This window comes from Nerophis ophidion, linkage group LG04, assembly GCF_033978795.1.
Source record: "Nerophis ophidion isolate RoL-2023_Sa linkage group LG04, RoL_Noph_v1.0, whole genome shotgun sequence".
Lineage (NCBI taxonomy): Eukaryota > Metazoa > Chordata > Actinopteri > Syngnathiformes > Syngnathidae > Nerophis > Nerophis ophidion.
In genome coordinates this window covers 47,859,247-47,882,464 of record NC_084614.1, presented here as the reverse complement: position 1 = coordinate 47,882,464, position 23,218 = coordinate 47,859,247, and the positions used below count along the sequence as shown (strand labels likewise).

The 23,218-nt window shown below is 42.1% G+C and overlaps 1 protein-coding gene across 1 annotated transcript in view; it reads left to right on the top strand.

Moving 5' to 3' along the window:
- The first annotated feature begins 14,275 nt into the window (after positions 1-14,275).
- Positions 14,276-23,218, top strand: part of LOC133550448 (autism susceptibility gene 2 protein homolog) — a 644,977-nt gene continuing 636,034 nt past the window's right edge. The window contains exon 1 of the mRNA XM_061896430.1: positions 14,276-14,511. The gene's annotated coding sequence lies outside the window, so the exon portion shown is untranslated. The remainder of the gene's footprint in view (positions 14,512-23,218) is intronic.

The following is a 23,218-nucleotide window of genomic DNA, read 5'->3' as shown; positions in this document are numbered from 1 at the left end:
TCAAAAACAACTTTTGATAAATCTAGCAACTTTCTGGGATGTTTGGATGAAAGCACGTATCGATCTAATCTCCACAACGTACAAACAGCAGCTGAGCCTTTCCTCACAAGTGGTCCCATGTTTACTGATTGTCTGCTATTAGACAGATTGACCTGACCACATAATTTGTTGTACTTTTGAGTGCAATGACAAAGTTCCAATCAATTCCATTCGAGGAAGAGAAAAGACGCACAGACACTCTGCTCAAAGCTGAGTGTGTGTGCCGACCAGTTAGGGTGAAGGCCGTCCCTCATTGGCCCTATTTCCGCAGAAAGAGGGCCGATTATCAATAAACATTAGTCCCTATTCTCTACAAAAACTAGCCAGCCACTTGTTAAGCGAAACTAATCTGCTATACCTCTCATCATTGCCTCCCGCAGGCCGGGGCCAGAGACAAGTACTCGATGCCTAGACATCTTTCTAGCGTGGTTAGAAGTCTTAGCTATGTTCCTCTTTTTAATGTCTGACTGTCTCATTCTAGTGTCATTAAAGCCAATCTGTACAACTATTATTGCGTAGCTTGTGGTGAGATTAGCCTGTCGTATGAGTTTACTAGAACTGTTGCAAGTTAGCTCCCTAAGATTAGCTTCAATGTCAGGTGCTCGGGCCCCGGGAATACACTTAATTATGGCAGGTTTGCTAAGCTGTATGTTCCGTGTGATGGAGTCTTCTATGACTAGGGTGGGGTGCCCGGTAGACTGATGTGTAAGACTAACTAAAGGGTTGAATCTATTATGTGTCTCAACCGGTTCACCGTTGCTTGTAGGCCACTTAGGGCTGCTACAAACTGGGCTAGTCAGCTTGCTACAGCTAATGCTAACAGATGTGTCCGCAGCGTCTAAATTTACAAAATTACTCTGCTCTAGTTGGCGGACACAGTCCTCTGGTAGGGCCAAACTTTCCATGAGAAAAGTGCACAAAGAGCAGGAATCCATACTCACATTGTTTCTTTCACCGAGTCAAGCAATTGCTGTCTTTGGAGGAGTGGTCGCAATGTGTGGGAGCGGATTTCTTCAGGCGGACGCCCCCTTTGCCGCGCTAAGCTTTGTTAGCTTAGCAGCTAGCTAGCTGAGAGAGGGTCGGTGAGACAGAGAGCAGGTGGTTTGCAAGTTAGATAAGACTGCTAAATATGTTTAGGAAGGCATAAAGATAGTTATAAAACAATTAGAAGCACACAGATACAAACCATGTTCCATATGAGTTGGGAAATTGTGTTAGATGTAAATATAAACGGAATACAATGATTTGCAAATGCTTTTCAACCCATATTCAATTGAATGCACCACAAGGACAACATATTTGATGTTCAAACTCATAAACTACAATAATGCAAAAAATAATTAACTTAGAATTTCATGGCTGCAACACGTGCCAAAGTAGTTGGGAAAGGGCATGTTCACCACTGTGTTACATCACCTTTTCTTTTAACAACACTCAAAAAACGTTTGGGAACTGAGGAAACTAATTGTTGAAGCTTTGGAAGCGGAATTCTTTCCCATTCTTCTTTAATGTAGAGCTTCAGTCGTTCAATAGTCCGGGGTCTCTGCTGTCATATTTTATGCTTCATAATGCACAACACATTTTTGATGGCAGACAGGTCTGGACTGCAGGCGGGCCAGGAAAGTGCCCGCACTCTTTTACTACGAAACCACGCTGTTGTAACACGTGGCTTGGCATTGTCTTGCTGAAATAAGCAGGGGCGTCTATGATAACAGGGCTTGGATGACAACATATGTTGCTCCAAAACCTGTGTGTAACTTTCAGCATTAATGGTGCCTTCACAGATGTGTAAGTTACCCATGCCTTGGGCACTAATACACCCCCATACCATCACAGATGCTGGCTTTTGAACTTTGTGCCTATAACAATCCCGATAGTTATTATCCTCTTTGTTCCGGAGGACACCACGTCCACAGTTTCCAAATATAATTTGAAATGTGGACTCGTCAGACCACGGAACACTTTTCCACTTTGCATCAGTCCATCTTAGATGAGCTTGAGCCCAGCCAAGCCTGCGGCGTTCCTTAGTGTTGTTGATAAATGGGTTTTGCTTTGCATAGCAGAGTTTTAACTTGTACTTACAGATGTAGGGACCAACTGTAGTTACTGACAGTGGTTTTATGAAGTGTTCCTGATTTCAAGTGGTGATATCCTTTACACACTGTTTTTGATGCAGTACCGCCTAATGGATCAACGGTCCGTAATATCATCGCTTACGTGCAGTGATTTATCCAGATTCTCTGAACCTTTTGATGATTTTACGGACCGTAGATGGTAAAATCCCTAAATTCCTTGAAATAGCTTGTCGAGAAATGTTGTTTTAAAACTGTTCGACAGTTTGCTTACAAATCGGTGACCCTCGCCCCATCCTTGTTTGTGAATTACTTAGCATTTCATGGAAGCTGATTTTATACCCAATCATGGCACCACCTGTTCCCAATTAGCCTGCACACCTGTGGGATGTTCCAAATAAGTGTTTGATGAGAATTTTGCAACTTTATCAGTATTTATTGCCACCTTTCCCAACTTCTTTGTCACGTGTTGCTGGCATCAAATTATAAAGTTAATGATTATTTGCAAAAAAAAATGTTTATCAGTTTGAACATCAAATATGTTGTATTTGTAGCATATTCAACTGAATATGGGTAGAACATGATATGCAAATCATTGTATTCAGTTTATATTTACATCCAACACACAATTTCCCAACTCATATGGAAACGGGGTTTGTATTTTACGCTTCATAATGCACAACACATTTTCAATGGGAGAAATATCTGGACTGCAGGCGGGCCAGGAAAGTACCTACACCCTCTTTTTTTTACAAAGCCACTCTGTTGTAACACTCGTGTTGCTGAAATAAGCTGGGGTGTCCAAGATAACGTTGTTTGGATGACAACATATGTTGCTCCAAAACCTGTATGTACCTCTCAGTATTAATGGTGCCTTCATAGATGTGTAAGTTACCCATGCCTTGGGCACTAATACACCCCCATACCATCACAGAGGCTGGCTTTTGAACTTTGTGCCTATAACAATCCGAATGGTTATTTTCCTCTTTGTTCTGGAGAACACCACGTCCTCTGTTTCCAAATATAATTTGAAATGTGGACTCGTCAGACCACAGAACACCTTTCCACTTTGCATCAGTCCATCTTAGGTGAGCTCGGGTCTAGCCAAGCCGGCGGCGTTTCAGGATATTGTTAATAAATGGGTTTGGCTTTGCATAGTAGAGTTTTTACTTGCACTTACATATGTAGCGACCAACTGTAGTTACTGACAGTGGTTTTAGGAAGTGTTTCTGGGCTCATGTGGTGATATCCTTTACACACTGATTTCTCCAGATTCTCTGAACTTTTTGATGATTTTACGGACCGTAGATGGTAAAATCCCTAAATTCCTTGCAATAGCTCATTGAGAAATGTTGTTCTAAAACTGTTCGACAATTTGCTTACAAATTGGTGACCCTCACCCCATCCTTGATTGTGAATTACTTAGCATTTCATGGAAGTTGCTTTTATACCCAATCATGGCACCCAACTGTTCCCAATTAGCCTGCACACCTATGGGATGTTCCATAAAAGTGTTTGATGAGCATTCCTCAACTTTATCAGTATTTTTTGCCACCTTTCACAACTTCTTTGTCTCGTGTTGCTGGCATCAAATTCTGAAGTTAATGATTATTTGCAAAAAAAAAAAAATGTTTATCCATTTTAACATCAAACATTGCTGTCTTTATAGCATATTCAACTGAATATGGGTTGAAAATGATTTGCAAATCATTGTATTCCGTTTATATTTACATCCAACACAATTTCCTATGGAAACAGGGTTTGCAGAAAGCAATACGTTGAGTTAATTATGTTTTATCAATGTGGGGCCGGAATGAAAAATTATTTTAAATAAGTGCATAATGGTGCCGATATCAGTTATTTCTGTTTTTTGTGTACATTTGCATGTTTGAATATGTTTACTTTTATTAATGATTATTGTGATCATGTTTTTAACTTTTCTGTTTTGTTGTTCTTGTTTTTTTGGTGTTCAGAATAATTAAGGAGGACTTGGACAACAGTGCAAAGAGAAACGACACAAAACAAATTTATACGTTTGGCTGATCATTCAAAAACAAACTATTTTATATCCTATATAAATTAATAAACCCATGCGCTGAAACTGTAATTAGGAGTAACAACTTTAGAATGCAGGACCTTCGTATTGTGAGGCAGACGCATCAAATCCAGGCTCGGGATCTTTCTGTGTGGAGTTTGCATGTCCTCCCCCGTGAATGCGTGGGTTCCCTCCGGGTACTCCGGCTTCCTCCCACTTCCAAAGACATGCACCTGGGGATAGGTTGATTGGCAACACTAAATTGGCCCTAGTGTGTGAATGTGAGTGTGAATGTTGTCTGTCTATCTGTGTTGGCCCTGCGATGAGGTGGCGACTTGTCCAGGGTGTACCCCGCTTTCCGCCTGATTGTAGCTGAGATAGGCGCCAGCGCCCCCCGTGACCCAAAAAAGGGAATAAGCGGTAGAAAATGGATGGGATGGATGTAACTTTAGAATGCTTGTCAACAAGTGACACAACGTAGGGCTGGGCGATATGGCCTTTTTTTAATATCGCAATATTTTTAGGCCATATCGCGATGCACGATATCTATCTCGATATTTTGCCTTAGCCTTGAATTAACACTTGATACATATAATCACATCAGTATGATGATTCTATGTGTCTACATTAAAACATTCTAGTTCATACTGCATTAAGAGATGCTCATTTTAAACTTTCAAGCAGGATATCACAACCCAAAAAAATCACTATTTTTTTCATACGGTGTTGATCTTGAAATGTTTGTCTTTGCATTTTGATGGTGTTGGCGTGTGGCACTGAATGGAGATTTTGAAATGCGGAGTAATCACTCTTCATTTTTTAGCGGGTGACGTCCCGATTGTAGCTGAGATAGGCGCCAGCGCCCCCCGCGACCCCGAAAGGGAATAAGCGGTAGAAAATGGATGGATGGATGGACGTCTCAAATGATGCTACATATCGGAATCAGAATCAGAATTAGAAAAGTTTTTATTGCAATTGTTTGAGAACGGGTTCAAAAACTAGGAATTTTAACTGGTGCAATCGTGCCACATAAAAGACATATAACACAGAATAGAATAACATGAGCTGTAATTGAGTTATCAGATCTTGGTATTGTACACGTGTCTGATGGTCGATGGGAAAAATCTGTTCAGTTGGCAGGAGGTGTGGGTCTGGATGGACCGTAGTCTCCTGCCTGAGGGAAGAGGGGAGAATATTTTGTGTCCAGGGTGAGAAGAATCAGCTGTGATCCGACCCACACGCCTCCTGGTCCTGGAGGAGAACAGGTCCTGGAGGGGTGGGAGTTTGCAGCCAATCACCTTCTCAGCAGCACTTACCATGCGCTGCAGTCGATGCTTGTCCGGGACTGGGTTCGCCGGGAAACCACACGGTGATGGAGGAGGTGAGGATGGACTCGATGACTGCTGAGTAGAACTGCACCAGCATCTCAGTCGGCACTTTCAGTTTGTTCAGCTGCCGCAGGAAGTACATCCTCTGCTGGGCCTTCTTGATGAAGGACCTGATGGTCGGATCCCACTTGAGATGCTGGGTGATGGTGGTGCCCTTGAAACGGATGGAGTCCACAATGGAAACGGGGGTGGGAGAGTTAATCAGGGTGAGGGGGATGGTGGGGCTGTGACTTTCCTGAAGTCCATGATCATCTCCACTGTTTTCTAGGCGTTCAGCTCCAGGTTGTTGAGGCTGCACCAGGATGCCAACCAGTCCACCTCTCTCCTGTAGGGAGACTCGTCGCCATCCGAGATGAGCCTGATGAGAGTAGTGTCGTCCACAAACTTGAGCAGCTTCACCGACTAGTGACTGGAGGTGCAGCAGTTTGTGTACAGGGAGAAGAGCCAGGGGGAAAGTTGTTGAGGCTGCACCAGGACGCCAACCAGTCCACCTCTCTCCTGTAGGCAGACTCGTCACCATCCGAGATGAGCCCGATGAGAGTACTGTCGTCCACAAACTTGAGCAGCTTCCCCGACTGGTGACTGAAGGTGCAGCAGTTTGTATACAGGGAGAAGAGCCAGGGGGAAAGTACACATCCCTGAGAAATACCAGTGTTCGTGGTACGACTGTCCGAGACAATCTACTCCTGCCGCACGTGCTGTCTTCTATTATATTGTATTAGCAGTAATGCTACTTTTTATAGCAGCGCGTTTGCCCCACACCTGACAGATTACGGTTGTCTGTTCGACATATTCCCACTTGAAGCCAAAACACCGCCAGAAGATGGACCCCCTGCTATTTTTTCTTGGGAATTAATTATTTCTTCATTTGTTACCTTCTTTCTCTCGTATTACCACTCACACGGCTCTGCTAGCATCACAGCTAACATTACCAATGCCGCTACCTCTCTGCTCCGCAAGGGCGTATACGTATGTGAGGTATGATGTGACAGTATGTGACGTATGTAAGAATGTGCGACTGCTGTCTGTGAGAAGGAGAGACTAAAAGAGTGAAGGAGAGCCTGTAGTGTAATCCCCGCAGCTAAAAGCAACTGCGTGAGAACGTATACTCAAATTTCACAATATAGTTATTTTCTATATCGCACAGAGACAAACCTGCGATATATCGAGTGTATCAATATATCCCCCAGCCCTAACACACCGTCATGTCAACCATCTCCCATGACCGGTCAGAGGGCGGCGGTGCCGGTGGATCTTAGCTGCTTCCTCTAAAATGTGGTAAAAGAGCAAGAGAACACACAAAAACAATTCGACATTATTATCTTAAGTTGTCATTATTCCACCTTGAGCGACTGAGCAGCAGATGAATGTAAGCGCGGGGACCACTGACGTAGCCAGGAAGTGTCCCGTAGGCGAGACCATCCCAATTCATATCGCTCCAGCCACTTCTGGAGGATTATTGCCAGGACCCACTCTTTGTCGACTGCATGGGCTGGGTCCTTGGAAGGATGCCACCTCCGAATTGAGACACAATTTATTTTTTGTGATAAAATCTGGAAATGCTGGACATTTTCTTGGTGAGCAAAGATGATACTTATCTAAAACCTCCTTCTTGTGTTTGATCCCCACTTCTATAATCTCTACAATAAAACCACTGATCCTCTGATTACTCAGACAATTGCTCTGCCTTGTTGGAGCCATGTTAATATAATGTTTGATGTCTCAGTAATCACTGTGTAATCTTCTCATCTTAATCCAGCTCTGATGTTTTCCCTGGGTGATCTCTCCTCCCACCAGCAACATTTCTAGAACTCATCTCCATACTGTTTGTAAGATATAGTCAAACGATCACATAAAACAGAATAACATTGTAAACAGCCTAAAGGCATTACATGATCAGCACTAAATTAAAATTCCATTATAGTTAAATTGGTTCTGTGAGAGAGCTGGTCACCCAAAGTACTTGTAGCTCAAATCAACCTCGCCAATTAAAATTATTACAATCAATTAAATCAGTGCCTGGCACCCCCAAAAAAAGTATCATAATTTTAAAGAGAAACTGCACTTTTTGGGGGTGATTTTGCCTATTGCTTATAATTTCCCCTCAGGATTAATAAAGTACCGTATTTCCTTGAATTGCCGCAGGGTATATAGTATGCCCCTGCCTTGAATTACTGCCAGGTCAAACTCGCTTCGCAAAATAATTAGCGTATGCTTAGTATTACCGCCTGGTCAAACTCGTGACGTCACGAGTGACACTTCCCCTGTCATCATTTTCAAAATGGAGGAGCCTGATTTCAATACCGGCAATTTTAAATTGCATAAAGGGAAAGATCAAGAGCTATTCAGTAGGATTTAAGGTCCAAGCTTACATCACGCTCAAATTTTTACTGCATGCCTTTGGTAAGTGCCAGAGTGAGAAGAGGTTTTAAAATAATTAGCGCATGCTTACTTTTACCGCATGCCTTTGGTAAGCGCAGCAGTGAGAAGAGGTTTTAAATTAATTAGCGCTCCTGGGCCGGCTAGGCACTGCTTGTCGAAGCTAATACCCAGATTCTTTACCGAGTCACCTTGTTTAATTATTTGGTTGTCAAATGTTACAGTTGTATTATTAAATAGAGGTCGGTGTCTAGCAGGACCGATAATCAGCATTTCCGTTTTTATGGCGTTAAATTGCAGACAATTAGCGGACATCCATTGTTTAATTTGATTAAGACACGCCTCCAGCTGACTACAGTCCGGCGTGTTGGTCAGTTTTAGGGGCATGTAGAGTTGGGTGTCATCAGCATAACAGTGAAAGCTAACACCGTATTTGCGTATGATGTCAACTAGCGGCAGCATGTAGATGCTGAAGAGTGCAGGGCCAAGGACCGAACCCTGGGGAACTCCACACGTTACCTTAACATAGTCCGAGGTCACACTGTTATGGTAGATGCACTGCATCCTGTCAGTAAGTAAATGCAATCAAATGTTTGCTTACAATAGAATATACAAACCCAGTTTCCATATGAGATGGGAAATTGTGTTAGATGAAAATATAAACTGAATACAATGATTTGCAAATCCTTTTAAACCCATATTCAGTTGAATGCACTACAAAACAAGATATTTGATGTTCAAACTCATAAACTTGATTTTTTTTTTTTTGCAAATAATAATTAACTTAAAATTTCATGGCTGCAACACGTGCCAAAGTAGTTGGGAAAGGGCATGTTCACCACTGTGTTACATCACCTTTTATTTTAAAAACACTTAATAAATGTTTGGGAACTGAGGAAACTAATTGTTGAAGCTTTGAAAGTGAAATTATTTCCCATTCTTCTTTTATGTACAGCTTCAGTCGTTCAACAGTCCAGGGTCTCAGCTGTTGTATTTTACGCTTCATAATGCGGCACACATTTTCGATGGGAGACAGGCCTGGACTGCAGGCGGGCAAGGAAAGTACCCGTACTCTTTTACTACAAAACCACTTTGTTGTAACACGTGGCTTGGCATTGTCTTGCTGAAATAAGCAGGGGCGTCCATGATAACGTTGCTTGGATGACAACATATGTTGCTTCAAAACCTGTATGGACCATTCAGCATTAATGGTGCCTTCACAGATGTGTATGTTACCCATGCCCTGGGCATTAATACACCCCCATACCATCACAGATGCTGGCTTTCGAACTTCGCGCCTATAACAATCCGGATGGTTATTTTCCTCTGTTCCGGAGGACACCACGTCCAGAGTTTCCAAATATAATTTGAAATGTGGACTCGTCAGACCACAGAACACCTTACCACTTTGTATCAGTCCATCTTAGATGAGCTCGGGCCCAGCGAAGCCAGCGGTGTTCCTTTGTGTTGTTGATAAATGTGTTTTGCTTTGCATAGCAGAGTTTTAACTTGCACTTACAGATGTAGCAACCAACTGTAGTTACTGACAGTGGTTTTATGAAGTGTTCTTGAGCCCATGTGGTGATATCCTTTACACACTGATGTCTGTTTTTGACGCAGTACACCCTGAGGGTTCAATGGTTCGTAATATCATCGCTTACGTGCAGGGATTTCTCCAGATTCTCTGAACTTTTTGATGATTTTACGGCCCGTAGATGCTAAAATCCCTAAATTCCTTGCAATAGCTCGTTGAGAAATGTTCTCAAACTGTTCGACAATTTGCTTACAAATTGGTAACCCTCACCCCATCCTTTTTTGTGAATTACTTAGCATTTCATGGACGCTGCTTTTATACCCAATCATGGCACTCACCTGTTCCCAATTAGCCTGCACACCTGTGGGATGTTCCAAATAAGTGTTTGATGGGAATTCCTCAACTTTGTCAGTATTTATTGCCACCTTTCCCAACTTCTTCGTCACGTGTTGCTGGCATCAAATTCTAAAGTTAATGATTATTTGCAAAAAGACCGTTTTTTATCAGTGTGAACATCAAATATGTTGTCTTTGTAGCATATTCAACTGAATATGGGTTGAAAATGATTTGCAAATCATTGTATTCCGTTTATATTTACATCTAACACAATTTCCCAACTCATATGGAAATGGGGTTTGTATCTGAGCCGCGCTATACTGCCTATGAAGTCCTTTAAAAAATCCAAACACCTCCATTTAGGTTGTATATAAATGATGGAAGTATATATGTAACATAGTAAAAGGTACATTTATAGTAATATTTATTATTTACGTATTTGATTACTTTAAGCATCCGTGGCACATTAATTTCAAAACACAACATGACGTTCCATTTTTTTTAACATGCTAACATACACATAATCAATCAATCAATCAATGTTTACTTATATAGCCCTAAATCACTAGTGTCTCAAAGGGTTGCCCAAACCACTACGACATCCTCGGTAGGCCCACATAAGGGCAAGGAAAACTCACACCCAGTGGGACATCGGTGACAATAATGACCCAGTGGGACGTCGGTGACAATGATGACTATGAGAACCTTGGAGAGGAGGAAAGCAATGGATGTCGAGCGGGTCTAACATGATACTGTGAAAGTTCGATCCATAATGGATCCAACACAGTCGCGAGAGTCCAGTCCAAAGCGGATCCAACAGAGCAGCAAGAGTCCCGTTCACAGCGGAGCCAGCAGGAAACCATCCCAAGCGGAGGCGGATCAGCAGCGCAGAGATGTCCCCAGCCGATACACAGGCAAGCAGTACATGGCCACCGGATCGGACCGGACCCCCTCCACAAAGGAGAGTGGGACATAGAAGAAAAAGAAAAAAAAACGGCAGATCAACTGGTCTAAAAAGGGAGTCTATTTAAAGGCTAGAGTATACAAATGAGTTTTAAGGTGAGATTTAAATGCTTCTACTGAGGTGAAATTACTTACTGTACAAAGTCTGTTGTCATTGGTGTCTGTGTATGTTTTGGTATTTCAATTTTCTTTTTATGAAGCGATATCACAAACCCAGAAAAGACTGGTTTATTTGAGTTTCCTTAATTTCAAAAAGAAAATTGTAAAGCAAAGCGTTATTCTTTTTTGGTTTTGAAAATATCCACAGTAAACAAAAAAACAGGAAAAAAAAAATCCCAAAACCAATGTTTTTTATAGTCTGACAGCGGAAGTTTTTACATTTATGATATATCTGTATGGTCTTTGTACATTTTCTATTCTCCAATGCAAATCAAAAAAATTTTTTAGGACTCCTGCTAAACATAGGTGTTACCGTAATGCTAAATACATGCTAAACGCGAAAGAAAAGCTGAAATACTGCTTCCGGTTCAATTTGTCATTTCGAAAGTCTACTTCTCCCCTTCCGGATTCGATGGACCAAGGTGACCACAACTCGTGGGTTTCAAACAGAAGAGTTTTTATTTTAACTGTAGTTGTCGTTGTTCAGGTTTCTTTTGTTGCTTTTCAGCAATCAATTATTTCTGGTTTTCCTCCTCGTTGTTTTTCCACTTCTCACAGCTTCTCCTGCTCCCACTATCTCCCCTGCCCTTGGTCTCCGGCGCTGCTAATAAAGGAACAGGTGATTAGATAACTCGTTCCAGCTGAGATATCCACTCACCTGTTGGCTGCTTCATGGCCGGCCCCTGCACACACCCCGCCCGCAGGGAACGCGTGGACCACGCCCCTCTCCACATGCCTCCACCGCCTGACTCAGGCCGTGCAACCGCCCGGCCGCGCCTACTCCCCCCATCCCCTAGCGGGGTGAGAGAGGAAGTCGGCCACGGCCATCCGCGCGCCCGGCCTGTGGACCACCCGGAAGTTGTACGGCTGTAATGCCAGGTACCACCGGGTGATCCACGCATTGGCGTCCTTCATTCGGTGAAGCCACTGGAGAGGTTTGTGGTCCGAGCAGAGACTGAAGGCGCGCCCCAACAGGTAGTAGCGGAGGGTCCCGACCGGCCACCGGATGGCAAGGCACTCCCTCTCCACCGTGCTGTACCTTGCCTCCCGGTCTAAGAGTTTCCGGCTGATGTAAAGCATGGGGCTGGGTCAGTACCGCCCCCAGTCTTCGGCCCGACGCGTCCGCCTGCAGACGGAAAGGGATGTTAAAATTTGGCATGTGCAGCACCGACTCCTCGCAGAGTGCTGTTTTTACCATCTCGAACCCCCGCTGGCACTGCTCTGTCCACTAGATCAGATCTGGAGCACCCTTTCGGGTGAGGTCAGTCAGTGGGCTGGTCAGGTCTGCAAATCGGGGAATAAATTGGCGGTAGTAGCCCGCCAGTCCCAAAAATGGCCTCACCTCTTTTTTTCGGACAGGCCGCGATCGCCGCTGTCTTGTCGACTTGTGGCCGCAGCCTTCCCCCCCAAGTGGTACCCCAAATGGTACCTCCGGCCAACTGAACACTTTGCCGGGTTGTTGGTGAGCCCTGCCCGCTTCAGGGACTCAAGCACCGTCCCCACCCGGTGCACGTGTTGTTCCCAGCTGCCACTTTGAATGATGACATCATCCATTTAGGCAGCCGCGTGGGGTCGCAGCACCCGGTCCATTAGGCGCTGGAACGTGGCGGGCGCACCGAACAAACCAAACAAAAGTGTCACAAATTAGTACAAACCTTCCGGAGTGGAAAAGACCGTTTTTTTCTCGCGTCGTGAAAAAACAAGCAGTGCCTAGCCGATCGAGGATGGCGTGGTGTAGATTTGGGTACCGCATTCGGGCGGCTGCCGGGAGACTCAACGCCAGCCGCTGCACCTCCTCCACCAGGAGCGGCAGCAGCCTCACGCCCCATTCTTCCTCCGGCCATTTGTACTAGGTTGCGGTGGGCGGTGGTACTTCACCCACGCGGAGGTCCTGGCGGGATGGCGTCAATAAATTGTTCGAGTATGATGTACATTATTATCTTCAGGTCTTGGCCATTTGGCTGGAGCATCCGGCTTGCCGCGTCCCTCAGCTTTTGCGCCAGTACGAAGGGTCTGTCTTCTGGGCCCAGTTTCATGGCTCAAAACCTCCTACGATGGTCCTCTGGGCTGCTGCCGACCCGATCCAGGATGGCGTGGCGTAGATTTGGGTACTGCATTCGGGCGGCTGCTGGGACACTCAACGCTGCCCGCTGCGCCTGCCCCACCAGGAGCGGCAGCAGCCTCACGCCCCATTCTTCCTCCAGCCATTTGTACGAGGTTGCAGTGGCCTCAAAAACGTCCTGGAATGTGTGGGGGTCCTCCGTCTCCACCATGCACTGCATGAACGCCGTCGCTCCTGCACATGATGTACTTGCTCTGTTCATTAGGGATTGAAGCAGTTGGGTCTGCTGCTGGCTCGCCGCTGACACCTTGGCCAGCACACATCCGAGCGCTTCCAGGGGGGTTGTGGTGGATTTTTTCTTATTCCGGTTAGTTGGGCGCCAGTTGTGAAAGTCTACTTTTACCCTTACGGGTTCAACAGACCAAGGTGACCACAACACGTGGGTTTCAAACAGAAGAGTTTTTATTTTAATTGTAGTTGTCGTTGTTCAGGCTTCTTTTGTTGCTTTTCGGCAATCGGACTTTCACTAATATGTTAGATCCACTACGGACTGGACCCTCACTATTATGTTAGATCCACTATAGACTGGACTTTCACAATATTATGTTAGACCCACTCGATGTCCATTGCTTTCGGTGCCCCCTAGAGGGCGGAGTTGCCCACATATGCGGTCCTCTCCAAGGTTTGTCATAGTCATTCACATCAACGTCCCACTGGGGTGAGTTTTTCCTTGCCCTCATGTGGGTTCTGTACCGCGGATGTCGTTGTGGCTTTTGCAGCCCTTTGAGAAACTTGTAATTTAGGGCTAAATAAATAAACATTGATATGATTGATTGAAGGTACACAGACCACATAAAAGAAAAACAGCACAAAATCAAATGTTATGGCAATATTTGAATGAAAATCAAACCTTTTTTGTTTGTTTTTAAATCTGTCATATTTAGTGAAAAAAGAAAAATGGCCTTCAATTAGTTTTTGGATTTGCGTTTCAAAATTGGAAATAGAATGAATGGAAGGTACACGGACCCTAATGTACATATAACACAAAAGTTGAGGCAAAAAGAGATTTGACCGCGCATCATAGTACATATTTTCTTACAGGCCAGGCTTGTCTTTAAAAATCAAACCAATTTTGGTTTGCTTTTCAGTTCCCATATCTGTTGATATGAGTGTTGCCATCTAAAGAGAAACCACAAGCGTCACATTTTTGTTGGTTTTGAGCGGTGACGCAATCAATGCAGGCCGTAGTCTTGATATTCAATCAGACACAGGTGCGCTGGCTGCACACAAGAGACGACAGCAGAAATTGTGTTAAACCGCTCGGTACCACTCAGTATTGAACCTTTGTTTTGAAATGAAAAGAAAGTACGCTGTTTTGTTTTTGTTTTATTGATTTGGGTTTTGAGCCAACAGTTTGATGCATGGATCGGTTTTGAGTTTCTTTGTTTACTTTGACAGAGCATACACCCGCAACACATATTTCATCAGTTGCTCAGTCAAACACTCACCTACTACAACCTGGCCATCTTCAAGCCAAACAACAAGTGAGTGAGACCGCAGCGCACAAAGAAATTATGTCCCGTGTCGTCCTTTAGGCTTATATTTGTTTAAAACCCGAGATATGTAGATATTTCTGTAGAAGTCTCAGAACTTTGTGTCATGACTAAAGTATTTTTTTGCATGTTCGCCAGCATCACAGACACACCGTACCGTAGTAATTATTTCAGCTTTTTATGAACAATCAGAATTTGTTTGTTGTATACTGGTCGATCGTGTCACTCTCCCAGAGGGACTGTGTGCTGTGTGATGAGCCAGGGGGGGCACGGATTTGTTGTCCACAGGTGTCCACTCTGTCTCCCAACTGGCCTGGGAATGCTTGGGGATCCCCCGGGAGGAGTTGGACAAAGTGGCTCTGGAGAGGGGAGTCTGGGCTTCTCTGCTTAGGCTGCTGCCCCCGCGACCCGACCTCTGATAAGCAAGAGAAGATGGATGGATGGAATTCCCATTTCCACTAAAACTCTACCTTCATTACAGTCTACAGTAAGACTGGAATTCAATAACTTAAAGATATTTTATGTAACCTAAATTTATTCTCACATTCAGCTTTATTAGGCCCTTTTCGACTAAAGAATTAGGAAATCCTGAAACTTTAGGTTCCTGTAGAAGTGTGTGATTTGGGTTTCCACTGAATTTCACAGTTCCGGGTAGTTTATACAATCATGCCAATTACCTATGGAGGAGTGGTTTACTATATTTCTTTAGTGACACTATGTAAATAAACAGACTATTTTAGGTCACCCCAAGATGCAATATGGACCAGACGGGACAGGAATAGCAGGTAAGAGCTTGATTTAATATACAAAAATAAAATAACACTGGTACAAAAAGGCAAAAGAAAGCGCGTGCCTATGCACGGTAAGCTAAAGCTAAACTAACACTGAGAACAGAGTTCAAAAGTAGCGTGCCGAGCGCACGGAAAGCAGAGATAAAACTTAGCAAGGAACAAGACATAGGAGGTTACCTCGTGAAAGTTGCTTACAGCAAACAAAAGATCCAGACTGAATGAGGGGAGTAGACAGGAAGTTATAAATGGAACACAGGTGCGCATCAAAAACAAGTAGCAGGTGGAACTAATACGAAACCATGGTTACCAGGTAAATAAGGAAGTGCACAAACAAACTAAAAAATCCACAAACGTCTATGATCCGGGTAGCGGATCATGACATAATTGAAATACAAAACAATTGTACACAAAATTATATGATTTAGAAAAATAAAGTGTACCGAATTGCAGTGATGGGCAAGCTACTTGGAAAACAAAGTAAGCTGAGCTACAAGTTACTCTTGATTAAATCTAGCTAAACTACAGGTGAAGCTATCCCCAGAGAATTGTAGCAAGTTACACGGCAAAAGTAGCTTGCTACATTAAAGCTACATTTTTTGAATATATAATTTAATGTTCAACTTTCCACCAAACTGTCATGTCTAGTGATCATGTTTTGTTTAGTTATGTTCTGTTACTTCAAGACTCCATTAGTTCCTGTTTTTTTCACTCCCTTGTTTTGTTTCCATGACAACTCACTGGTTTCACCTGACTCATTTGGACTCACACACCTGTTTTCAATCATGAAGAGACTATTTAAGCCTGTCATTTTCTGTTGGTCGTCCTGGCATCATTACTCCTGCTCACTTTATGTCACAGATACTCCTGACATCGAATACCATTTTGATACTTGATTCATGCTGCTCTTGTCTTGCCATGTGAGTTTTCTTTGTTATTCAAGCCACAGTTTACTGCGTTGTTTCGTTCATGTTTCGTGTCCTAAATTGGTTTTGCCTCCGCCTTGTGCGCGCCTTTCGTTTGGTACTTTTATAGTAATAATATTAAATCTTGTATTCACCTTCACGCCATGTCCGGTCCAGTCCTTTTGTATCTGGGGAAAACAATTCACGCAGGAAACTGCACCAAAGTCCAAGTTACGACACAAACAACAGAAAACATGCTCAGTTTGATAGTTTATTAAAATAAACTCTAGCTACAAACATGCCTTTTTTCTGGCTTTTTAAAATGTGTACCATGTACAACATAAGGGAAAAACACAGGAATCAAATTAAATAAAAGGCAGTGAATTAATAATAATAATAAATAAACACCATAATATATACTCTAATAGAATATATATTATAGTATAAACCACTGTGGCAAAATGACAATAATCTGGCCAAAAGGAACAATACATTTGTCTCACAAATCAAACATTAGAGGGGATCTGTACTTTTTTGGGGAGTTTTGCCTATCTTTATGAAAGACATGACAATGAATACATTTTTAATGCATTCAAACTTGTAAATTAACGTGAATAAAAGTCAGCTTAGAGCAGAGCTAATGGGAGGTCCTCTATTCACAAAAAAACCTCAAACAATCATCTAAAAAGCTCCTACATTACTCTATTTACATTTCGTGACTTAAATATTAACCAAGTATTAGTGATATTGTTATCATAAGAGCTAATGCAGACAAGCTATTTATAACCGCAATGTGATCACCAGTTTATGCTGTTATGTTTACATCATCGAATAGTCAGCTGTTTCCTCGCTTCCCTGCTCCTTGGAAGTTTATTGTAGATCATGAATCATGCACCCCACCTTAATAGAAGAAGCCTGAGGCAACTTCGGCCAAGTTGATACCTTTTTACAACCAATTTAGACCCGGTAATGGCGAGAACGATACAAAAAGAGGATTATGAGTCCTTCTTCTAGATTCTCGACCTCCAGACCTTGTACAGTAAGTGATGTTTTATTATGTTTGTTGGCTCCCATGAAGTCTGCAGTGAGCAGTAATCAGTTATGTTGGTGGAAAAAAATTAGCAAACATTGTGATGCGTTTTTTTAAATGAATGTGCCGCGTATGCTTAAAATTATAAAAATATGTAAAAATCTAATCTTTTTATACACGTACCTGTGACTATATCACATATATGCTTAAACTACTTAAATATATACTTAAATTCATTTATTATTTATAATACATGAAAAAAATACTTTTGTCGTCATGTCCTTAATAATGATTGTGAACGAATTCATCCCGAAAATGTGCACTGCCCTTTTAAAAAACTCCATCTTTACATGAATGAAAATCAATAAAACAGAACATATTCAAAGGAAACATATTTTCTTGACTGAACACACACATAAAGTCAAAAAGGGCTAAATGAAGCTGTGCAGGATGAGGGAAGTGAGGGTGACGGTTCAATTACACATAACAATGACACTGCTAAAGGAGAGCAGCACATTTTCTTCCATGAGGAGCAGAATTAGCTGCCTCGCTGTTGTCTATGTAGGCTGTGCCACTTTGTCACTAGGTTGACCTCCTGGAAACTCGAAACAAGGTCAAATGCTTTCCAAACCCCCCGCCATGATAATTCTTGCCGGCACTGGACAGCGAGGACAGAAGCACTTTAGGAAACACCGCTCAGCCTGTGCATCATTAAAGTGGGCTAAAAATAAACAACCCACACAAGTTGCTCTGTCCACAGACGACCATTTAATCACCACACATAAACAACAGCAGGTTCAGCTTGTGCAAGGAGGTTGTTATTTTTCAGTTTGTAAATTGCAGGTAAGCCAAAGAATAACAACACAGAACTAATTTAGATTGTATACCCTAAAAGTCTCGCAAATATTTGTGATGGCACGTGCAGGATTAATTTATTTTTTTGTCACTTTCCAACTTTCCAGTGGGCCTTCCTGCATATGTCAATCAATATCAGGCATAGGAATGGGTACCTCTCCTTTTTGAACCGTATGCAGCACAGCGGAATACTTTGCAGTGCACAAAGCTGCCACGATAGACCCGGGGACTAGACCAAGCAGACCCTAACCAAGACGAGCTTCTGGAAGGATCGGACGGTGGGACCCAGGGGCCCCAGATATGCAGTAACCTTAGGTGCCAATCTTCAAAAAAAAAAAGTGTATAAGACATGCACCTGGGGATATGTTAATTGGCAACACTAAATTGGCCCTAGTGTGTGAATGTGAGTGTGAATGTTGTCTGTCTATATTTGTTGGCCCTGTGATGAGGTGGCGACTTGTCCAGGGTGTACCCCGCCTTCCGCCGGGTGGAACTGAGATGGGCTCCAGCGCCAATGCAACCCCAAAGGGATTAAGCGGTAGGAAATGGATGGATGGATATATATATATATATATATATATATATTTATATATATATATATATATATATATATATATATATATGTCAGGGGTTTAACGATACACTAAAATATCGGTTCGGTACGTACAAACCCCGTTTCCATATGAGTTGGGAAATTGTGTTAGATGTAAATATAAACGTAATACAATGATTTGCAAATCATTTTCAACCCACATTCAGTTGAATATGCTTTTTTTTTGCAAACAATCATTAACTTTAGAATTTGATGCCAGCAACACGTGACAAAGTAGTTAGGAAAGGTGGTAATAAATACCGATAAAGTTGAGGAATGCTCATCAAACACTTATATGGAACATCCCACAGGTGTGCAGGCTAATTGGGAACAGGTGGGTGTCATGATTGTGTATGAAAACAGCTTCCGTGATATGCTAAGTCATTCACAAACAAGGATGGGGCGAGGGTCATCAATTTGTAAGCAAATTGTCGAACAGTTTTAGAACAACATTTCTCAACGAGCTATTGCAAGGAATTTAGGGATTTTACCATCTACGGTCCGTAAAATCATCAAAAGGTTCAGAGAATCTGGAGAAATCACTGCACGTAGACGATGATATTACGGACCTTTGATCCTTCAGGCGATACTGCATCAAAAACCGACATCAGTGTGTAGAGGATATCACCACATGGGCTCGGGAACACTTCATAAAACCACTGTCAGTAACTACAGTTGGTCGCTGCATCTGTAAGTGCAAGTTAGAACTTTACTATGCAAAGCCAAACCCATTTATCAACAACACCAAGCTCATCTGACATGGACTGATGCAAAGTGGAAAAGTGTTCTGTGGTCTGACAGTCCACATTTCAAATTATATTTGGAAACTGTGGACGTGGTGTCCTCCAGAACAAAGAGGAAAATAACCATCCGGATTGTTAGGCGCAAAGTTCAAAAGCCAGCATCTGTGATGGTATGGGGGTGTATTAGTGCCCAAGGCATGGGTAACTTACACATCTGTGAAAGCACCATTAATGCTGAATGGTCCATACAGGTTTTAGAGCAACAAATGTTGTCATCCAAGCAATGTTATCATGGACACCCCTGCTTATTTCAGCAAAACAATGCCAAGCCATGCGTTACAACAGCATGGTACTTTCCTGGCCCTCCTGCAGTCCAGACATGTCTCCTATCGAAAATGTGTGGCGCATTATGAAGCGTAAAATACGATGACAAGACCCCGGACTGTTGAACAACTTAAATTGTACAGCAAGCAAGAATGGTAAAGAATTCCACTTTCAAAGCTTCAACAATTAGTTTCCTCAGTTCCCAAATGTTTATTGAGTGCTGTTAAAAGAAAATGTGATGTAAGACAGTGGTGAACATGCCCTTTCTCTACTACTTTGGCACGTGTTGCTGCCATGAAATTCTAAGTTAATTATTATTTGCAAAAAAAACAACTAAGTTTATGAGTTTGAACATAAAATATCTTGTCTTTGTAGTGCATTCAATTAAATATGGGTTGAAAAGGATTTGCAAATCATTGTATTCCGTTAATATCTACATCTAACACAATTTCCCAACTCATATGGAAACGGGTTTGTAAAAGGGATGGCAAAAAATTGCATTATTGGCTTTATTTTAACAAAAAATCTTGGGGTACATTAAAGCACATTCATAGTTACATTTAAGGACACATTTGCAATAAAAAACCCATATGTTTCTTATTGCAAGTTTGTCCTTAAATAAAATAGTGAACATACAAGACAACTTGTCTTTTATTAGTAAGTAAGCAAACAAAGGCTCCTAATTGAGCTGCTGACATTAGCAGTTACATATTGTGTCAATTTCCATTTTATTATTTTGTCAAAATTATTAGAACAAATTGTAGAAAATAAATTATTAATCTAATTTTTCATATCTGCTTACTTTGTCGTTCAATGTGTTTTATCTACACTTCGGTTTAAATGTAATAATCACTTATTCTTCTGTTGTTTGATACCTTGCATTTGTTTTAGATGATACCACAAATGTTGGTATCAATCCGATACTAAGTAGTTACAGGATCATACATTGGTCATATTCAAAGTCCTCATGTGTCCAGGGACATATTTCCTGAGTTTATAAACATAATACACATTAAAAACAAAACTTAAAAAGATCTTGTGATACCAAAAAATATTGATGTACTCTTAGTAGTATTAACTAGATACATTAATGTACTCTGTATCATTAACAGTAGATGTTAGGTGTAGATCCACCAATGCCGTTTGTTTACATTGTGAAGTCGGTGAGCTACGATGTGTAGTAAAGTATGTTTAGCTATCCTCGTCCTGTAGGAGAGATACTTGTAAGAAACTCACTTTATTTGTCGCTATGGAGGTGAGGTTTAGTGATTTAGAAGTAGCTATAACACTGCAGACTGGGGTTGGACTCAAGCCGTTAGCGAGCTAGCCATGTCTTAAAGCACCTTTTACTGGGGCGTTTCAGTGTTATAACTTCACCTTTATTGTAAGTCTTTATGCCAAAATGTGTCTGTTCTCCCTTTTCTGTCTACACACCGTGTCTGTAAGTACTCTGTGATTGTGCGCTACCGAACATGCTCATCTGCTAGTAAACCAGCAATGACACGACGTTACAACGATGGGGGTGGACCGGTACTTTTCAGAGGCGGCATACTACCGAATATGATTCATTTGTATCACAGTACTATACTAATACCGGTATACCGTACAACCCTAGTCCAGGGTGTACCCGACTGTCCCACCCTGAGTGGAGCTGGGATAGGCTCTAGCAGCCCCGCGAACCTGAGAGAGACTTGCGTTAAATGGGTTGTACCTGTATAGCACTTTTCTACCTTCAAGGTACTCAAAGCAATTTGACGCTACTTCCACATTTACCCATTCACACACACATTCCCACACTGATGGAGGGAGCTGCCATGCAAGGCGCTCACCAGGACCCATCGGGAGCAAGGGTGAACTGTCTTGCTCAGGACACAACAGACGTGACGAGGTTGGTACTATGTGGGGATTGAACCAGGGACCCTCGGGTTGCGTACGGCCACTCTTCCACTGCGCCACGCCATCCCATGGATGGATTTAATTAAAACAGCATGATAATTTGACAATGAGCTCCAAGTATGTGCCTTTATTGCCATCTAGTGTCTACGTTTAAAAGGAATAGAACAACAACACAGTATTTTTTGTAAATTTTTGTTGAAACCCTCTGATTAAGTTTACAAGGAACACTTAAAACATTGATAGTAAATGTATACAATCATGAGCATAACTTGTTGCCACGGGGAAAGGGCAGGCCATGAGGCAGCAAGCACCTCTGCCTCACAGTAGGGGGCAATATATTTTGTTAACTTGCACTCAATGCCTCTGCAGTACTCTGACTCACCACAATGGGAGATTAGGGGGCGCTAACCTAGCAGACACATGTCTCTCCAGCGGAAGCCAGCCTTCTTTTTTCCCCAAAAAACTTTATTCATAACAAACATGCCATTTTTATTAGACTAAGTCAGCGTTTGTGGGTGGTTTTTGTCAGATGCAAAAAAATATAGTTTTATGGCTTGGAATGAAATTGAATTACATGAATGTGTCTGCCAAAATGAAATACTTCTCTAAACTGGACTTCAAGACAAAATTAATGTGATCATACACGGTACGTTTTCACGGAGGATAGCCATTGCTGCTTCAGATACAAATACACAAAGGTAAGATAACACTCACAATACTTGATTAATTTTGTTAAAAGCAATAGGGACCAAAAAGTATTTAATTACAACTTCATCAAATACAATCCCCGTTTTCATTTGAGTTGGGAAATTATGTTGGATGTAAATATAAACGGAATACAATGATTTGCAAATCCTTTTCAACCCATATTCAGTTGAATGCACTACAAAGACAAGATATTTGATGTTCAAACTAATAAACTTTATTTATATTTTCAAATAATCATTAACTTAGAATTTCATGGCTGCAACGCGTTCCCAAGTAGTTGGGAAAGGGCATGTTCACCACTGTGTTACATCACATTTTCTTTTAACAACACTCAATAAACGTTTGAGAACTGAGGAAACTATTTGTTAAAAATTTGAAAGTGGAATTATTTCCCATTCTTGCTTGATGTACAGCTTAAGTTGTTCAACAGTCCGGGATCTTGTTGTTATATTTTACGCTTCATAATGCACCACACATTTTCGATGGCAGACATGTCTGGACTGCAGGCGGGCCAGGAAAGTACCCGTAATCTTTTACTACGAAGCCATTCTGTTGTAACACGTGGTTTGGCATTGTTTTTCTGAAATAAGCAGTGGCGTCCATGATAACGTTGCTTGGATGACAACATATGTTGCTTCAAAACCTGTATGTATCTTTCAGCATTAATGGTTCCTTTGTGTTGTTGACAAATGGCTTTCGCTTTGCATAGTAGAGTTTTAACTTGCACTTACAGATGAAGCGACCAACTGTAGTTACTGACAGTGGTTTTATGAAGTGTTCCTGAGCCCATGTGGTGATATCCTTTACACACGAATGTCGGTTTTTGATGCAGTACCACCTGAAGGATCAACGATCCG